The 17,835-nt window shown below is 39.6% G+C and overlaps 1 protein-coding gene across 5 annotated transcripts in view; it reads left to right on the top strand.

Annotated features, from left to right (window-relative positions):
* Positions 1-17,835, top strand: part of PDE4D (phosphodiesterase 4D) — a 651,373-nt gene that overhangs the window by 513,177 nt on the left and 120,361 nt on the right. The window lies entirely within an intron of this gene.

The raw sequence follows: 17,835 nt of genomic DNA, 5'->3' as shown, positions 1-17,835 counted from the left end.
ACCAATACTGATGTATCAAAACACTAAAGAGAACTCAGATTTCTTGGTTATTACGATAGCAATGCAAGCAATTCAAACTCAAATTCTGCCTCTTAATATTCATAAGAAAAAGATTCCATTTATTTGAAATAGGTGATTTTTTAGTGTTTAGAGAAAATATTTACAATGTCATAGATTTGGAGGATGGCTTGGGTTGGAACAGACCTTAAAGATCACCAGTTCCAACCCCCCTGCCGTGGGCAGGGACACCTCCCACTAGACCAGGTTGCCCAAAACCTCATCCAGCCTGGTCTTGAACACCTCCAGGGATGGGGCATCCACATCCTCTGTGGGCAACCTGTGCCAGTGCCTCACCACTCTCTGAGTAAATAATTTCTTCCTTATATTTAATACCTCTTTTATTTTAAAATCCACTCCCACTCTACTCTCTGAAAAAGAGTTATTCTAAATATTGCCTGTAGGCCCCCTTTAAGTACTGGAAGGTCACTATAAGATCTCTCTGGTACTTTTTCTACTCCAGACTGAACACTGCCAGCTCTTTCAGCCTTTCTTCACACAAGAGGTGCTCCAGTCCTCTGATCATCTTTGTGGCCCTCCACTGGATCCTATCTGACAGGTCCATGTCTCTCTTTTGCTGGGGGCCTCAGAGATGAGCACAGTACTCCAGGTGGGGTCTCATAAGCATGGAGTAGAGGAGAAAGATCACCTCCCCAGCCTGCTAGCTATACTTCTTTAGGATAGGATAGGATAGGATAGGATAGGATAGGATAGGATAGGATAGGACTAAGCAAAAGATAAATCATGTTAATGTAGGGATTATCCAAATGCCTTTTGAACATTGCCAGACATGGGGCATCAACAACCTCTCCAGGAAGCCTGATCCACTCTTTGGAATCCACCTTCAGAATAAATATTTTTTTGCTTGATAACCTGATATTTGTTTGAATCTCCTCAGGTGCCACTTAGTGCTGTTCCCACATTTCCTGTTATAGGTTCCTAGGAAGCAGAGAGCAGCACCTCCTTCTCCACTTCCCCTACCCAAGAAGTTGCAGAGAGCATTGATGTAACTTCTGAGCCTTATCTTCTCTAGATTAGACAATCCTAGTGTCAGCCTCTCCTCATATGGCGTGTTTTCCGGCCCTTTTACCAGCTTTGCTGCCCTCTTATGGATGTTTTCAAGGACCTTAATATCCATTTTATATTGGGAGCCCTGGTCTGCACACAATATTCAAGATGAGGCCACAACAGTGCAAAATATAGGGGGAGAATCACCTCTTTTGATGAGCTAGCTGTGTTGTGTCCAATGCACCCCAAAATGCAGTTTGCCCCCTTGACTGCCAGGGTACACTGCTGGCTCCTGTTGAGCATGCTGTTGACGACCACCCCCTGGTCCCTTTCTACTGAGCTTCTCCTCAGCCACTTGTCTTCCAGTCTCTACCAGTATCCAGCATTGCTCCATCCCAGGTGCAGCACTCAACATTTTCCTTTGTTGAATTTCATGCTGTTGAGGACCGCCAACGCTTTAATCTATCTAGATTCTTGTCCAAGGCCTGTGGATTGCCTGCTGCTGGTCATTCTTGAAATGTGATCAGCAACCGTGGACCCCTAAAGCCTCTAGAGCATATTCCTAGGCGATGCTCGTAAATACTTCCCTAAGAATCTGCAGACCCTGCAGCCCTGGGTACGGTTGGCTATCTGGGCTGCAAGCGCACATTGCCAGCTCATGTCAAGATTCTCATCAACCAGCACACCCAGGTCCTTCTTCACAGGCCTGCTCTCAATCCGGACATTGCTCAGCTTGTATTTATGTCTGGGATTGCACCCATGTGCAGGGCCTTGCACTTGGTCTTTGTTGTGGTTTAACCTGGCCGGCAGCTAAGCACCACACAGCTGTTCGCTCATCCTCTCCCCTCCCTCTCTGGGATGGGGGAGAGAAACAGGAAAGTGAAGCCCGTGAGTTGAGATAAAGACAGTTTATTAAGACAGGAAAATAATAATAATAATGATAATAATAATAATGCTACTAGTCACTTGGTCTGAACTTTTGGGTAGACCTGTGCAGTGTCAAAAGTTGGACTTGATGATCCTTAAGGGTCCCTTCCAACTCAGGATATTCTATGATTCTATGATACTAATAATAATGTGTACAAAACAAGTGATGCACAATGCAATTGCTCACCACCCACTGACCGATGCCCAGTCTATCCCCGAGCAGCTGTCCCCCCACCCCAGCTAGCCACCCCTATATATTGTTCAGCATGACGTCAGATGGGATGGAATACCCCTTTGGCCAGTTTGGGTCAGCTGTCCTGGGTCTGTCCCCTCCCAGCTCTTGCTGCACCCCCAGCCTGCCCACTGGCAGGACAGAGCAAGGAACTGAGAAGTCCTTGGCATAGTGTAAGCATTGCTCTGCCACAATTAAAACATCAGCATGTTATCAGCACTCTTCTCATCCTAATCCAAAACAGAACACCCTACCAGCTACTAGGAGGAAAATTAACTCTGTCCTATATGAAACCAGGACAGCCTTGTTGAACCTCTTGAGGTTTGCACAGTCTCACCTCTCAAGCCTGTCCAGGTCTCTCTGGATGGCATCCCTGCCCTCCAGCATGTCAATCATACCACTCATCTTGGTGCTGCTGGCAACTCAATCCCACTGTCCACATCACTGACAAAGATGTTAAATACCAGTCCCAATACAGACCCCAGAGGAATACCACTTGTTACTGATCTCCACCTGAACATGGAGCTGTTGACTGCAGCTCTTTGAACACAACCATACAGAGAATCTCTCATCCATGAGAGATCCATCTATCATATCTATTTATTTCTACTTTAGAGACAAGAATGTTGTTTGGGACAGTTTCAAATCGTTTGCATGAGACCAGGTAGATATCAGAAATTTATATATTCAAGAGAGGCAAGAATTATTTCAAATACTCTTTTAACTAAGAAAAACAAACAAACAAAAACACAAAGCAAGCAAACAAACAAAAAATTTTAGAAAAGGCCTTCAGAAAGTTATTTTGTCCTCTCACCAAAGTTAACTATTTTTTTCTGATGTGTGTATTTTCTGCTAGTGAGTTATACTTTGCAGATATGCATAGATGCCAGCTTGCATGGGTAGTTGAAATGAGGTGCAAATCTCTCTTTATTTGTAAAACACTGAAAACATATTAAATATCCTATCTTCTAGTCACTTCTAAGTAGTAGAAATTAAGAACTTTTGTTAATTTTTTGTTTTGTTTTTGTTTTTTTCAATCTGCTCCAAATTTCACTGCCAAATAAGTGTTTATGATTTAATTATAAACTAAAAGGCCAGGTTAATAACAGTCCCCTAGTGAGCAAGGATATCAAAAGCAGTGAAAATCCAGCATTAATATAAACAAACAATAAACATCCTCTTAAACAACAACAACAAAAACAAAAACAGCATCAGAATACACAAAGAAAATCAGTTTTCATAATAATGAGTGAAATTTCATGTGGAATTTAACTTGCAGTCATTATAATTGTGGAGTCCTATTTTCACCTATCACTTTTAGAACTGTTAATTAGTCTATCTAATTATAACTTACTTCCTATGTAAGTGTCAAGATGAGTAAAACTCATGCCTTTACAGAGACTTTGTTTAAGGTCCATACATCAGTTAATCCCAGAAAAACACCAATCCCTCCTGCCTTTTTCTAAAGAAAAAAAATGTTTCCTTTGTATATGGAGGCCGTCATCCAGTAAGTCTTCTGACATAGAACCTTTCTTCTAAATGTTAAGCTTTTAGTGTGGCACCCTTGTAGGGATACCATTTAGAAACATTTTTACAATCAGGGGCCAATCCAGGTCAGTGCATTGCTTAGATGAGTCATTTCAATTAAGAATTCAATTAGTGCTCCATCCTTGAACTTGTAATCCACTTCTGTATTTCCTAGAATTCTGGGTAATATTTCAGTACATGGCAATAAATTGTATAAAAAAATAATTATGGAAACAATGAGCACACTTTCTTCCTTGGATCTGTTCTTTCTGTCAAAAATTTCTCATAACAAATCTGCATATGAAGTTTATTCGACATCACATCTGGACTGCACTCCTGCAACTTTTTAGGATTGGACTGTATTAGGAAATGTAAAATGCTAGTGGTTTTGACCATGTAATGTTAATCTAGTATCAGTAAGCCTAATAATAATGAGTTTGGTTATATCACGGAAATGAACTAAAGGGAAACCAAGGAATGAAAGGGGGGAAAAATTAAAAGAGAAAATAGTGAAGAAAATATACAGAAAGAAATACCAAACATCTCTTTATATATGGGTTCAAGGAGAATCAGGATGTGCCTGGAAAGGAAGCCCAGTGAAGGTTATTGAAATAAAGAAAACACTTTAGTTCAGGAGTTTCCTAAACAAGGTAGAGGCTGAAAGATTTGTCAGAGGAAGCATCACAAAAACATATAGATCAGTCACATATTGTTCTATTTCTGTTTTGCATCTATATGCATATTTAATTTTAAGTATTCTATGTTTCTTATGCATGAGCAACATATATTACAAAACATACACAAAATTCAGGTAACACAGGTGAATTGTACATAAGAGTTTAACCTTGAATCCTCTGATTTTTTTTTTAGTGCTTGAGTTACCAACCTCAATATTTCACTTTATAAAGCAAACTAGAAAATGAAATGCATGCATCTTATATGTGGAAGGAATATAAAAAATATTTCTGGTGTTTCTAGTACTCACAAATAGCATGCTCATAGTAGTACATTCCACTCCTGATGAAACAAAACCAAAACTTTAAAATTTCAGTTAAATATGGTGTGTCATGATCAAAGACAGCCAGAGGATGGCAGTGCTAAAGCATTGAATTCTTTTATTCTACCATTATTGTTTGCATTGTCCCAACCAAGGGACGGAACCTAGTTGTGCACAGCTCTTTGAAACCCCAAGGCAAAATGCTGTCCTCAGCCACAAATGACCTAAAAGCAAAGCAAAAGATGATAACCAGGAGAATAATACAGTCAGATGGTATCCTCAGGAAAAGAAACAGAGTGAATCTCTGTGCCCAAGGTAGTAAACTTCACATAGCAACCAGAGAGAGTTCATTCAATGAGTTGAGATGGAAAATAACAGAAACGGGACCCAAAAAGAGAAAACTTTAGAGTTTTTAAAATCAGATAGACTGCAACATACTGTAAAGTGAGAAGAGTTTCCTCAGATCAGAGGAGGAAAAGAACAAAAGGCAGGATGAGTGCAAGTCAGCTCAGATAGGAGAAGGTTAATGGGCCAAAACAGTGGGTGCACTTACAGCTTTTCGAGAGGCAGAAAAAGCAGCACTATAGTACTATAGAAAAAAAAAAAAAAAAAAAGAAAAAAAATCAAAAAGAGGAGGAGTCCATAACATTTTTTCAATTAACTATTTGAACAAATATTTTAATCCTAGAGAAAGAAACAGTAGAACAAGAAGACATGAGAAGATTAGTAAAAGGCATTCAAGGTTGTAAAATGTAAAGGCAATGTGGTTTAGGCAGGGAGATACAAGATCCAAGGCAGAAGAACACAGATGCATTGTGAAGCCTGTCTATGGGATTTCTAGCAGGGAGACGAGGATAAGCAATATCAGGAAAAGTGTACATATGAGTGAGTCAATATGAGGAATTACAGGGTAATATCCACGATGAGAGATTTAAAAACAAGTTTAAAGAGAAGGAGAATAAAGAATAGAAAATAAAATTTGAAAGACCCTAACTGCAAGGCTACAGCACAGAGAAAAAAGAGAACAGCAGCAGCAAGCTGAAAGAAATCATTAATGTTGAATTGGAATGATTGTCTCATTATATTTAAAGACATCATTGAAACAGGGAGCTATGAATGTGGATATCTTGCAGTGGCACCCTGATTACTTGATACTCACGTGATAAACTGCTTTTGCTACTCAGAACTTGCAAATATAATCAGAGGAGGGAATGGTTAACACTTTCTATGGTTCTCTTGCTAAGGGATCACTGCCTTGATTAACAGTGCATGTGATCTAATTTATAGAGAATCTCCATTTTAGCGAAACCCAGGTCTCTAATGTGATGAAAATAAATAAACAAATAAATAGATTATCCAGTGAAATCATTACTATTGCTGTAAACTTGAGAAAGAAAGCAACAAGCAGTCCACTGACTAGAGCAGAGCTCATGTTTTAACCACACTTCAAGGGGAAAAAAAAAGCAGTGTTCACAGTTCCCTATGGTGCTGAAGAAGCAGACCAGATCCTGTAGAGAGGCTCAGCCTTGTTTCCCTGATCAGGTGAAATATCAATGTAAACTCTAACTTGCATAATTACACAAAACTTGCAAATTTCTTTTCATCCTTGTTTCCGTCTTCAAAACTCCCAAACACAGTCACAAAAGATAACCTGTAGAGAACTGCATGGTCATTGACCCATTGATCTGCTAAATGGCCAAATGGCCAACATTACATCCATTTCCCAAGCGGTCCAGCCTACTGCTCTTCAGCCAGTGCCATCTGTAGATAACAGCATTCTTCTGCTGATAAAATAAATATCAAGAAGGCACAATTTACTTTGGGATTTGTTTTCCCTGTAACAAGAATATAATACTGCCTCCTTGTAGAGGACATGCTTCTCTGTTAGACTCTATTGTAAACATATTGGTAAACCTTTGCTATATGTCTCAAAAAATTTAAATATATATATACATATATCCTGTCTTTGAATAAGAAAACCTGATTCTGTACTACTTTGGAACACAGAGAGCCTATGTTATCTGATAAACATGACATACAGAGTGTGTTTATAGTGTGACATACAGGGTGTGTTTAGTCAGGATGGATTATCCCTTTATTCAGTAGCTAGAGAAATAGTTGTGGAATTTTAAATTCTGTGTATTTTTCTGGGTATTTTTTTCCAAAATGAAGACAAAATAATCTGTAATTTTACAAAGAATAAAGATTAGTAGAGGTATTCGGGCTGCAAAAATATATCTTAAATAAAAGGAAATTCCAGGCTAGGGTGTTCCCGTATTTGTCAGTGACTGGCAGGTCTGGTCCTGACCTGAAGCTGCAAACGGTTTGAAATATCCCTTTAACTGGCACACGGAACAATTGAGGTATACTTGCACACACATTTCCCAGTTCTTGACAGTTTGTTCAGTTTTTAAAACATGCATTGTATTCCGTCTGGATCAGATCAGATGTGTACAGGGAAAATACTTACAAATATTGGCAGACAAATATGGCAAACCTGGATGGTCACTGAGGTTCACCCAAGGTTTTAATATGGCAATAGAATCATGAAATGAGGATATATGTTTTCATCCTGAACAGGAAGCCAAATTAACTAGTGATATAGCTTATTCTTCTGTTTCTGAGCCAGGAATGCTCGGATTTATTAATATAATACTGTGAGTATAAATCCAAAATTAGGGAGAAAGATACCCTTTTCCCTGAAAAGTGATCTGCATAAAGTTCTGACAAAGAGACTAGCAAAGGAGAAGAAACACACAGGTAATGAGCAGATTAGTTGTACCTCTACTTAACAAATGAGAAATAATTGTCTTTCCAGATATATTGCTCTTGAAATGTCTTATGGTTTATCTCTTTCTATTTTTTTTTCCTTTTCCTTTTCCTTTTCCTTTTCCTTTTCCTTTTCCTTTTCTTTTTCTTTTTCCTTTTTCTTTTCCTCTTTCTTTTTCTTTTTTTTTTCTTTTTTTTTCTTTTTCTTTTTTTTCTTCTGAATTTGTGATATAACTTTATGGAAAAGCTAAATAGAGCAGTCAAACTTTCATTAAAAATCAGCTATGATGAAGTACTTTCAATTTAATTTAAGCTTAGAAACAATTTTAATGAAAAAATGTACTCTGTTGTTTGAGACATTTATTCATCCATGCAAAGAAAAGCATTTAGTTGGCTGTAGGTAAAATAGGTCAATATTTTGCTTGATTGGGTTTGTTTCTTTTTCTTAAGAACTTTTAAATTGAATAAATCAGGTTGCAGCTTAAATTAAGTAATTAATACTTATAATCTTTTCTTTTTTTTTTGTTTTTTTTTTTTTTTCATTTTTTTTTCTTTTTTTTTGGAATAACTATCAAAAATACTTTTTTAAAAAAAGACCACTGTGTCCTTTCTAGTTGCTAGAACATTTTACAAATGTGATACAAACTAAAGAATTTAATAATGTCTAATTTTCTTAAATTTAAATAAGTTTGAATCATAGAATAATAGAATATCCCCAACTTTCCAGGGACCCATAAGGATCATCTATTCTGATCCCATAAGGATCACTCTACTCTGCGCTGGTGCGGCCTCACCTCGAGTACTGTGTGCAGTTCTGGGCACCACAGTATAAAAAGGACATGAAACTGTTGGAGAGTGTCCAGAGGAGGGCTACGAAGATGGTGATAGGCCTGGAGGGGAAGACGTACAAAGAACGGCTGAGGTCACTGGGCCTGTTCGGCCTGGAGAAGAGGAGGCTGAGAGGAGACCTCATCACAGTCTACAACTTCCTCGTAAGGGGGTGTCGAGAGACAGGAGACCTTTTCTCCATTAACACCAGTGACAGGACCCGCGGGAACGGGGTTAAGCTGAGGCAGGGGAAATTTAGGCTTGACATCAGAAGGGGGTTCTTCACAGAGAGGGTGGTTGCACACTGGAACAGGCTCCCCAGGGAAGTTGTCACTGCACCGAGCCTGTCTGAATTTAAGAAGAGATTGGACTGTGCACTTAGTCACATGGTCTGAACTTTTGGGTAGACCTGTGCGGTGTCAAGAGTTGGACTTGATGATCCTTAAGGGTCCCTTCCAACTCAGAATATTCTATGATTCTATGATCTATTCCAGGTCCTGGAAGGACACAGGACCCCCCAAAATAAAACCTTATGTCTGAGAGCATTGTCCAAACACTTCTTGAACTCCAGCAGCTCGTTGCTGTGACTGCTGCCCTGGGGAGCCTGACGCAGTGCTCAACAATCCTCAGTGGGTGAAGACCCTTTCCCTAACCCCCAGCCTGACCCTCCCCTGTCCCAGCTCCATGCCATTCCCTCGGGTCCTGTCACTGTCCCCAGAGAGCAGAGCTCAGCGCCTGCCCCTCCGCTCCCCTCGTGAGGGAGCTACAGGCTGCCATGAGGCCTCCCCTCGGCCTGCTCTGCTCTGGGATGAGCAAACCAAGGGACCTTGGCTGCTCCTCTTATCCTTGCCCTCTAGACCCTTCACCAACTTTTTAGTCTTCCTTTGGATACTCTCAAATACTCTATGGCCGTCTTACTACATTGTGGTCCCCAGAACTGCACACAGTAATTTTGCGATAACTTTGTTTTGTTGGTGGGAAATCAGTTATGTCATAAGCCAAAAAAAGAATAGTTTTGCATTGAGAAAGCTTGTTTTGATTTGTTTTTGTTTTTGTTTTTGTTTTTGTTTTTAATTCAAAAGATCCTAAGATGTTTTCATATGCCTTTATATGGTTGGTGAATAAGGATATTATTTTTTAAATGAAATTCAAATTGATTTTATTTAATGTTCAGACAGTACAGAATCATCATTGATTTTATGTCTGAATACTAAAACCTGTTCATTTTCCAAACAGAACTCTCAGCTGTAAAACACATCAATTCCCATACAAAGACATTTAACATCAAGTTTATTTTTCTTTGAGGGACAGAAATATTAGATGTTTGAAATACCATGCCACGTTATTTACTGCTCCTGCATTAAATAAGGTAAACTGAATTGCTAAACATCTTTGGTCAAAGATTAAAAGCATGATACCAAAAATGTTTCTTAGCAGGGATTTCAGCTAAATCGCAGGAATATTCATATCACTGTTTGCTACACAGATCTACTGCTACAATGGAGGGGATGGAGGACGTTTACATTCTGTGTGCACACATGTGCATGCAATAGTGAAGGATGGGAGCAGCGTGGAGAAAGGGAACCTTGTAAAGAGAAATTTGAATGTTTCTGGAGAAGTTTCTTGGGCTGTTTTTTCCAGCTCACGCACAGGCCGAACTTATTTCACAACCCAGAAGAACATTAGTTCATGTTTCATCCCTCAGGGCACAAACAACTCTCTGTATGCTTGCAATGGTGTTCATGTTATGTTAACTGTTGAGCTTGTTCTCTCAAAAAGGAGAATCTGAAAGTCTGATGTTGCCTTGTTTTTCTTGAAGTCTTTATATATACATATACATGTGTGTAGCAGCCTTTAAATTTGGTTAAGGGACCCCATTTTCTAAACCCTGAAGCCGAGAAAATCTTGTGGCTGGCTCAGAGCAAGCTCCCTCAGGCTGGGAACTTACCTTGAGTAGGTGCTGTTTTTAACAGACCTGCTTTCTTTCCTTTTAGAGGAGAAATCTTTCAGCCTGCATTTGCAGGAGTTTCCATGCAAAGTCATGTCTTTCTTCAGAAGTAACACAATTGTATCAGTTCTCAATGCTTAAATGTATGAAGCAGGGACAAGCAAGCAACTTCTGCTTAAAAGCAGTCCAAGGTAATACATTTTATTTACATTTGCAACAAGCTAAGAGTTTATGTGTGTCAGTTAATGCAATTTAAAATGATTAATAGTAACTCATTAAGCTGCAGTAACTTGATTGCTTCCAGTCATGTGTACACACCCATTCATTAATTTTCTCTGACCTGAGCAGAAAACAAATCTATCCTTTAGTCACTGATGCTTGTTTGTTTTGCAGCCTTGCTTAGAACTAAATGATGATTTCTGTTGTATGAACACTCCAACAATGGCACTGCTGAATTGGTCTGGACTCTTCTGATTGAGTTCAGCTCTTTTGTGGTTCAAAGTAGACTGTCTGACTTAATATAGTCCTTCCTTCAACACAAAAAAAAAAAATCCGCACTGCAGTAACTTCTTTTACCATGCCATTGCTACATTGACACCCAGGCAGACTGCTTTCTAATTTTAGAAGGAAAACCACTTACACCACTGAAGCATACTGGCAAGTCCATGGTCTATATCTATTTAAGGCTGAATAAGTCTGCTAGACTGAATGCAAGCCAGTTGCTTGGAGTTATCGACTGTACTTCTGATGTATTATGGTAAGATTAAAGCATTGAAGCTTGATGGTTATTTGGGGCAATGTGAATCATCAAATCATAAAATAGTTTGGGTTGGAAGGTACCTTTAAAGATAATCTAGTCCATACCCTCTGTCGCCACAGGCAGAAGGGGTATCTTTCTTTAGATCAGGTTGCACAAAGCCCCATTCAGCTTGACCTTGAACAGGTTGGTCCTCCTTGAACTCTTCCAAATGTGCTGTGATACTGTCATAAGAGATGAAAGCCCAATAATATTCCTGTAGCACATTATGTGGAATAGGAAAAAGTATGTGTTATAGTACTTCCAATTCTTTCAGTTAGTCTGCTGATTCTGACTTCAGCCGTTGCAACAATCCTGAATTGATCTTCTGGATTTGACGGGTCTTGGTTCAGATGACTATCACTGAGATGTAATTAGCTGTTCTTGTCACCCAGCAAAATCCCTTGTTCCTAGTCTTCTCAAAAGAACACATGCTGTGATGTCATGCAGGGAAAGACACAGTAAAGTACATAGTTAACCAGATAATACTTTCTGTTAATGTGTGGATTAAACCTCAAGATCCTAATTTAAAATCACCTTACTTCCAACTGAACTGCATTAGCACACAAGATGAGGAGATCTTTCATGACTTGGAAAAACAGAATCATATCCATTACAAACTAAAGGAACAGCTCACTGTTCCTACTGTAATTCAGTTGGAAGTAAGATTGCAAATTGGGTAACCTAACACTGGTGACTACAACAGAGCGGACTCCATGTATTCAAAGGCTTCTTTCAAACCTGGTAAACTGTATCTTCAGAAACTGAGGTGCTAAGAAGGTTGCATGAAAAAATAAATCCACCTTAGTACATCCCTATAAAAAAATACTCCTTCTACCTTGAAAGTTCCAGGTACATTAGTACATGACATATCTTGATGCATATTAGCCATGTGTTAATTATACATTTGTTCTGGGCTGTCTTTTGGACTTCTGATTATAAGGAGGCCAAGTATTGTTTTCTTCTTCAGCATGTCACAAAGGAATAACTTGCTTTGTGCTCCATTTGAAGCTAATTGGGATATTTGAAAACACTCAAATCTGCAGTATTTGCTATTGAGATTTTTGTTGGATATATTTTTTTTTCTTTTGGTGTGTTTCTTAAGTCTTAACTTAATTAGCTTTCTGATAGTCCAAGGAGAACCACTACAACCAGCTTTTGTTTTGGCTGGGATAATGGACCTCTCAGGGACTTTGGTTTTCTTTCTGTTTTCTTCAAATAGAAGACTGCTTTCATCTTCATATTCTTTCATATTTTGTGTGTGCAGAGTATGGATTTTCCCTTGCTTTTAAGTTTGATATATTTCTAGAGAGAATAATAATTAAAAAATAAAAATTAAAAATGTAACTGTGTGAAAATTGAATTGATTCTTGTCATCATGTGTCAAAAGCCTTAGCTCTTTGCTGCAAAGATGCCAGACATCCACTGTCCCCTAGGGCTTTTCAAAGTCTATTGGCAGCTTTATTCTTTCAAACAGACTATATCTCAAGTTTGTAGTTGAAGAATCCAGTGCAGATTATGCTATTTGGCTTTAAAGATTGATTAACATTCTCAGCCAGTATGTATCCTTGGGTGATGAGTGAGTTTTTCATTCAAACAGAATGCGGCAAACCAGTATGATCCTGTTTTAAAACAATATGGTGTCAACATTCTTCCCACTACTCTTACATAACTAACACTATATAAATTCTATGAAGATTAAACAGTAATTTTATTTCACAGATTCTCAGAATAGTTTATATTTGAAAGGATCTCTAGGGGTCACCCAGGCCAACTCTCCCTGCTCAAGCAGGGACACCTAGAGCAGGTTGCTTTGGACTACTAGACTCTTTTGAAGATCTCCAAGAAGGGAGATTCCACAACCTCTCTGGGCAACCTGTCCTAGTGCTCCATAATATGTACAGTAAGCTGCTTCCTGATGGTCAGACGGAAGTTCTTGTGTTCTAGTTTGGGCCTGTTGCCTCTTTTCCTGGCAGTGGGCACCACTGAAAAGAGCCAGGTTCTGTTCTCTTTGTATACATTGATAAGGTCCCCTCTGAGCCTTCTTTTTGCTTGGGCAAACAGTATAGCTCTTAAACTCTTTCCTTATCTGACTGGTTCCTTCATCATTTTTTCAGCCCTTCATTGGATTCTCTGCAGTCTCTCTTCAACTTACAGGAAGAAGTTATTGTGAATGTATTCCAGGAACCTCCTGGATTGCTTGTGCCCCATTACGTTGTCTATCCAACAGATATCAGGGTGGTTGAAATTCCAGCCTCAAGTTTGCAGGGTGCTCTTGTCTGTCTAAGAAGACTTAATGCTCTTGTTCTCCCTGATCAGGTGGCCTGTAGGAGATCCCCACTACAATTCACCTAACCCAGACCTCCCTTTAATCCTAACCCATAGACTTCCAGTCAGCTCATCATCCATCCTGAGGCAGAGCTCCATGCACTCTAGTTGCTCATTGACATAGAGGGCGAAAACCTCTTCTCATCTCCCCAGCCTGTCATCCCAAAAGAGCCTGTATCCTATCCTTCCATTACAGCGCTACACTGATAGGAGACATCTCACTGTATCTCCATGATCCCAACAAGGTCATAGCCCTGCAAGCATACACATCTCTAACTCAACTTGTTTATTAGCCATACTGTGTGCATTAGTATATGCTAATGAGGGACACCACAGCATTTTGGGTTCCAAGAAAGGGCTTGGGAGATTCATCCATAATTGTGCTTTGTAGGAACTTCCTGGTCTACATGCAAGTGCTGGTGGCGATACCACTTAAGCCAACCGGGTCCCTGGCCCCTTTACTACTGCCCCCAGACCTCTGTAGCCTGTTTTGGTACTGTGCAGGTTTGCCCTATCAGTATCATTTGTGCCCACACGGAATAAAAGAAAGGGGTCAGAGAGTTAGACCAGCTTCAGTGATGCCTCCACAACATCCTGGATATGGGCTTCTGGACAGGCAGCAAACCTTCCTAGCTGATGAATCAGGCTGATAGAAGGGTGCCTCTGTTCCCTGTACCATGGAGTGACCCATTACAATGATCTGCCAATTCTTCATGGTGGCCTTGCTTCCTTTAGGGTTAGGTGAACCAGATTTACTGCTCGTAGGCACATCTGGCTCCTCTTCAACATGGAGGGTGGTGAACCTATTTTATACCTGTAAGCAGTTAGGTGAGACTTTCTCTTGGTGCCAGAAGTCACCAGCTTCCATCCTTCCTCTTTTCTGGAGGTTACACTTACCTCAGCACTGGGGGCGGACACTGATAGCTTCTGTCCTACAGTTGGAGTCAGAGGCTCTTCAAACTGTGCCTCAGAGAATATCCTCTCTGTCTCCCTTTAATCTTCCCTAAGGTCCCAAAGTCTGCCCCCTTCCTCTTACCTCCTCCACTTCCCAGCACAGTTCCACAGTAGGACACACCACCTTAGCCTATCTGTCCTCCAGGGAGCCTCCTATCCTGGCCTCAGAGGCCCCAGGCACTCTGCAGCCAGGGACCTGAAGGGCTGCACCTGCCACCTGAAGCTCTGTCTGCATCTATGCCTACACCCTAGCAAGGATGGCTGTTCCAACATCTGCTGCCAAAATAGGTCTGTCGTGTCTCACCACCATATCCAAGGATGCTACAGCAATCCAATATCAACTGCAAGACCTCTTCTTTGCAGACTGCTGCATCTGTTGACTGTTTCTGTTGGTTATGCACTGGACCAGGCTCTCATATAGGCCTCTCCCAAAGAGTGCTTCAAAAGATGCTTGAGCATCTACTCAGGGTGCAGTTACAACAAAAGCTCCAGGTACCCTAGGTCAAGGGCAGTTAATTACACTTGATAGAAGCTGTTAGATCTTCCTCAGTCTCACACCATTGTGGCTCTCCTTACTTTATCCTTGCCTAAAAGCAATGTGCACCCTCAAGTTTCTCGGAAGGTTGCCATGCATCCCCAGTGCTCTTGAACCTTGTTCCCAGAAGATCCTGAAGTTTACCAAAGCAAAGACAAAGAATGCCATGCAAACCACTGCATCTATTGTGTGCTTCTGGAGCTGCAGTCATTTTGACTGTATCTTGTCTGTGAAAAGTTACGTGTCAAGTTGGTGTAAATATGTTTTGTCCATATACTCTCCTATGTTTAGACTGTGTTTTTATGTACCCTATTTATGTACTACTTCCATAATATGTGTCCTCCAGAACACCCATGGTGTTCTTCACATACTTGAGTTTATTATGGCCTTTCTGAAGATAAATCTTATTCAGGATTCTCCCTGCAAGTTCCACATTTGCAAATGCAGACACATTTCTAGAGGTGTCTAAGGTTTGGAACTCATATTGCTTTAATGGATATCTAGACTCTTTTCTGATTGCATAAAACACCCTATCTTTTTTAACAGTATCCTAGCAGGTCTGCAGAATGTCTCTCTAGCTACTCCTATTACTAGATGATTAAATTAAAATACCCCAACTTACTTAAGAAATAAAGGTTAGACACTTAGCCTATCTATCCTTGAATTCATCTTCCTGCCCGCTTCTCTGTCTGTCAGTCCATGAATATAACTCTAAGTTCCTCTTTACTGGTGGCAGTGTTAATTGCTGTCCTGTAATTGGGATAGAAGAAATAAATTAATGCCCGTCTTGAGGAAAAGAAGGCAGAATTTGTGTACTTAGTATTCAGCAAAATTCATCTGAACATACACGTCTAACTTCTGAGTTAACATGGTACTCTTTTCTCTTTTCCAGAGTGGGGACCATCTCAGGTTATATGGGGAAAGTTCTAGTATGTCCTGTAGGAAAGGTTAGGAAACAAAACCCAGAAAAATGCAGGAGGACAGGCTTCATCATTTTAACGTGGTGAATAACCTGCAATGTTTTATATAATCTTTGGTCTACTATTGGTAATTTGGACTTTATGTAACACTGATTCAACTCGTGGAGTGTTATATTGTTTTACAATTTTTGTTTGTTTGCTTGCTTGCTTTTTTATGGTAGTGAATTTGATCATTTAACATTTTTGGCTATGTGAAAAATTATCTAACTTTTAAATTTATCTTTCTTTTAAAAAGTGAACATATGAACAACTATGCCAGGCATTCTAGTTAACTGTGTTAACAGTAATGGGAAGAATGTATTCTAACCTTAAAGATTAACAGCTCTGTCTGAATTTATGAGCCTGTTATATACTGCACAGGCTTTACACTCCTCGTGTTGCCTCTGTATATAGGTGTGTGGCACTATCCTTTCCAGAATCCAAATAGAATCATCTATCAGCTTCCATATCATCAGAAAAGAAAATAGCAGGACACTCATAAATTGTGGTGTCCTGCTTCAGTACACTGTGGAATGATAGCACCTTGATTAAATCTTATGTTCTTGCTCTTCTGTACAAAAAGTAATACAGCCAGTTTGGACACTTCTGATCCCTTTTTGAACACTCTCACCTTTTCCAGATTTTCTCACCCAATGTGGACTGAAGATTACTCAACACACTATACAATTGTTTTTCTATCCAAGCTTGTCTGGCACATGCTAAATGACTTTGTGAAAACTGTGGATATCTGTGCTTTCAATACACCTTCCCCAAATAATGACAGTTTCTGTAATTGTTACTCTTGACAGAAGGGGTATTTGAAATATGAAAGTTAAATCCTGGATTGGTTCCAGTGCATTAATTTAATACTTAATAATGTCTCCTCTAATTAGCCACAGTATTTTATCAATATCCTACACTGAAATGCTATCCTGCAAAAGTTTGAGCAGAATAAAATTTGAAATTTACAGTAGTAGAGTGAAGCTATATATATATATATATAAAAGAAATACATGGAAGAAGGTCCAGCAGTGTGTACTTATTGCCTCTCAGAAGTGCCTCAGCATTCAAGGGATGGCAAACAGGGCCATTGAATTAAGAAGAGCAATGAAATACCACTTCCAATAAGGCAGCCTACAACAGATGTTGAAAACAAGGACCATCCTATTTTCACAGTTTTGGCAATTGATGCTTAGACAGTGAATTACTGATTGGCAGACAGCAGAGCTCAGCGCCTGCCTCTCCGCTCCCCTTGTGAGGGAGCTGCACGTAGCCATGAGACCTCCTCTCAGCCTGCTCTGCTCTGGGCTGAATAAACCAAGGGACCTCAGCTACTCCTCATATGTCTTCCCCTCAGATGCTTCACCATCTTTGTAGCCCTGAACTACCTGAGTAACAGATACAGTGGGTAGATGTGAGGAAGACTGACAAATTACTTACTTGAGGCTTTAGGCTGTTCAGTCTTTGCAGAAGCCATTCAGATAACTAAGATGTAATTCCTTGCTTTACATAGCTGGACCTCTTTTTCAAAAAAAAAAAAAAAAAAAAAAAAAAAAAAGGAAAGAAAAAATGGAGATCCTAACTAATACACAAATAGCAAAAACCTTTTTTAAAAAGGGAAAAAAATCTATTTAACTGAGGAAAAAATAAGCCAGCTGTCACACAGCAGGTAATGCTCTTTCACATAACTTGAAGGCAAAGAATATATTTTCTTTATGGAAGTGAGGTAATGTTCATATTTACGTTATGGCTGTTTAAATGAAGAATGAGAGAAAAGGAAAAGATACATTTGGCTTATTTTCTCTGAAACCTTTGTTATACACTTTCTTTATGACTTACTCTTCACTGTTTGTGTGGCTATGTAACAAATTAAGCAATGCTGATTAGAAATGACCATCTTTTTATTTTGTAAATTATTACCAAAGGATGTGGCATGCACTTTTGCTCTGGAGGCATACTTGCCAAGACTG

This window comes from Oxyura jamaicensis, chromosome Z, assembly GCF_011077185.1.
Source record: "Oxyura jamaicensis isolate SHBP4307 breed ruddy duck chromosome Z, BPBGC_Ojam_1.0, whole genome shotgun sequence".
Taxonomy (NCBI): domain Eukaryota; kingdom Metazoa; phylum Chordata; class Aves; order Anseriformes; family Anatidae; genus Oxyura; species Oxyura jamaicensis.
Note: the sequence above shows the minus strand (reverse complement) of the source record. Positions and strands in the feature narration are given on the sequence as shown.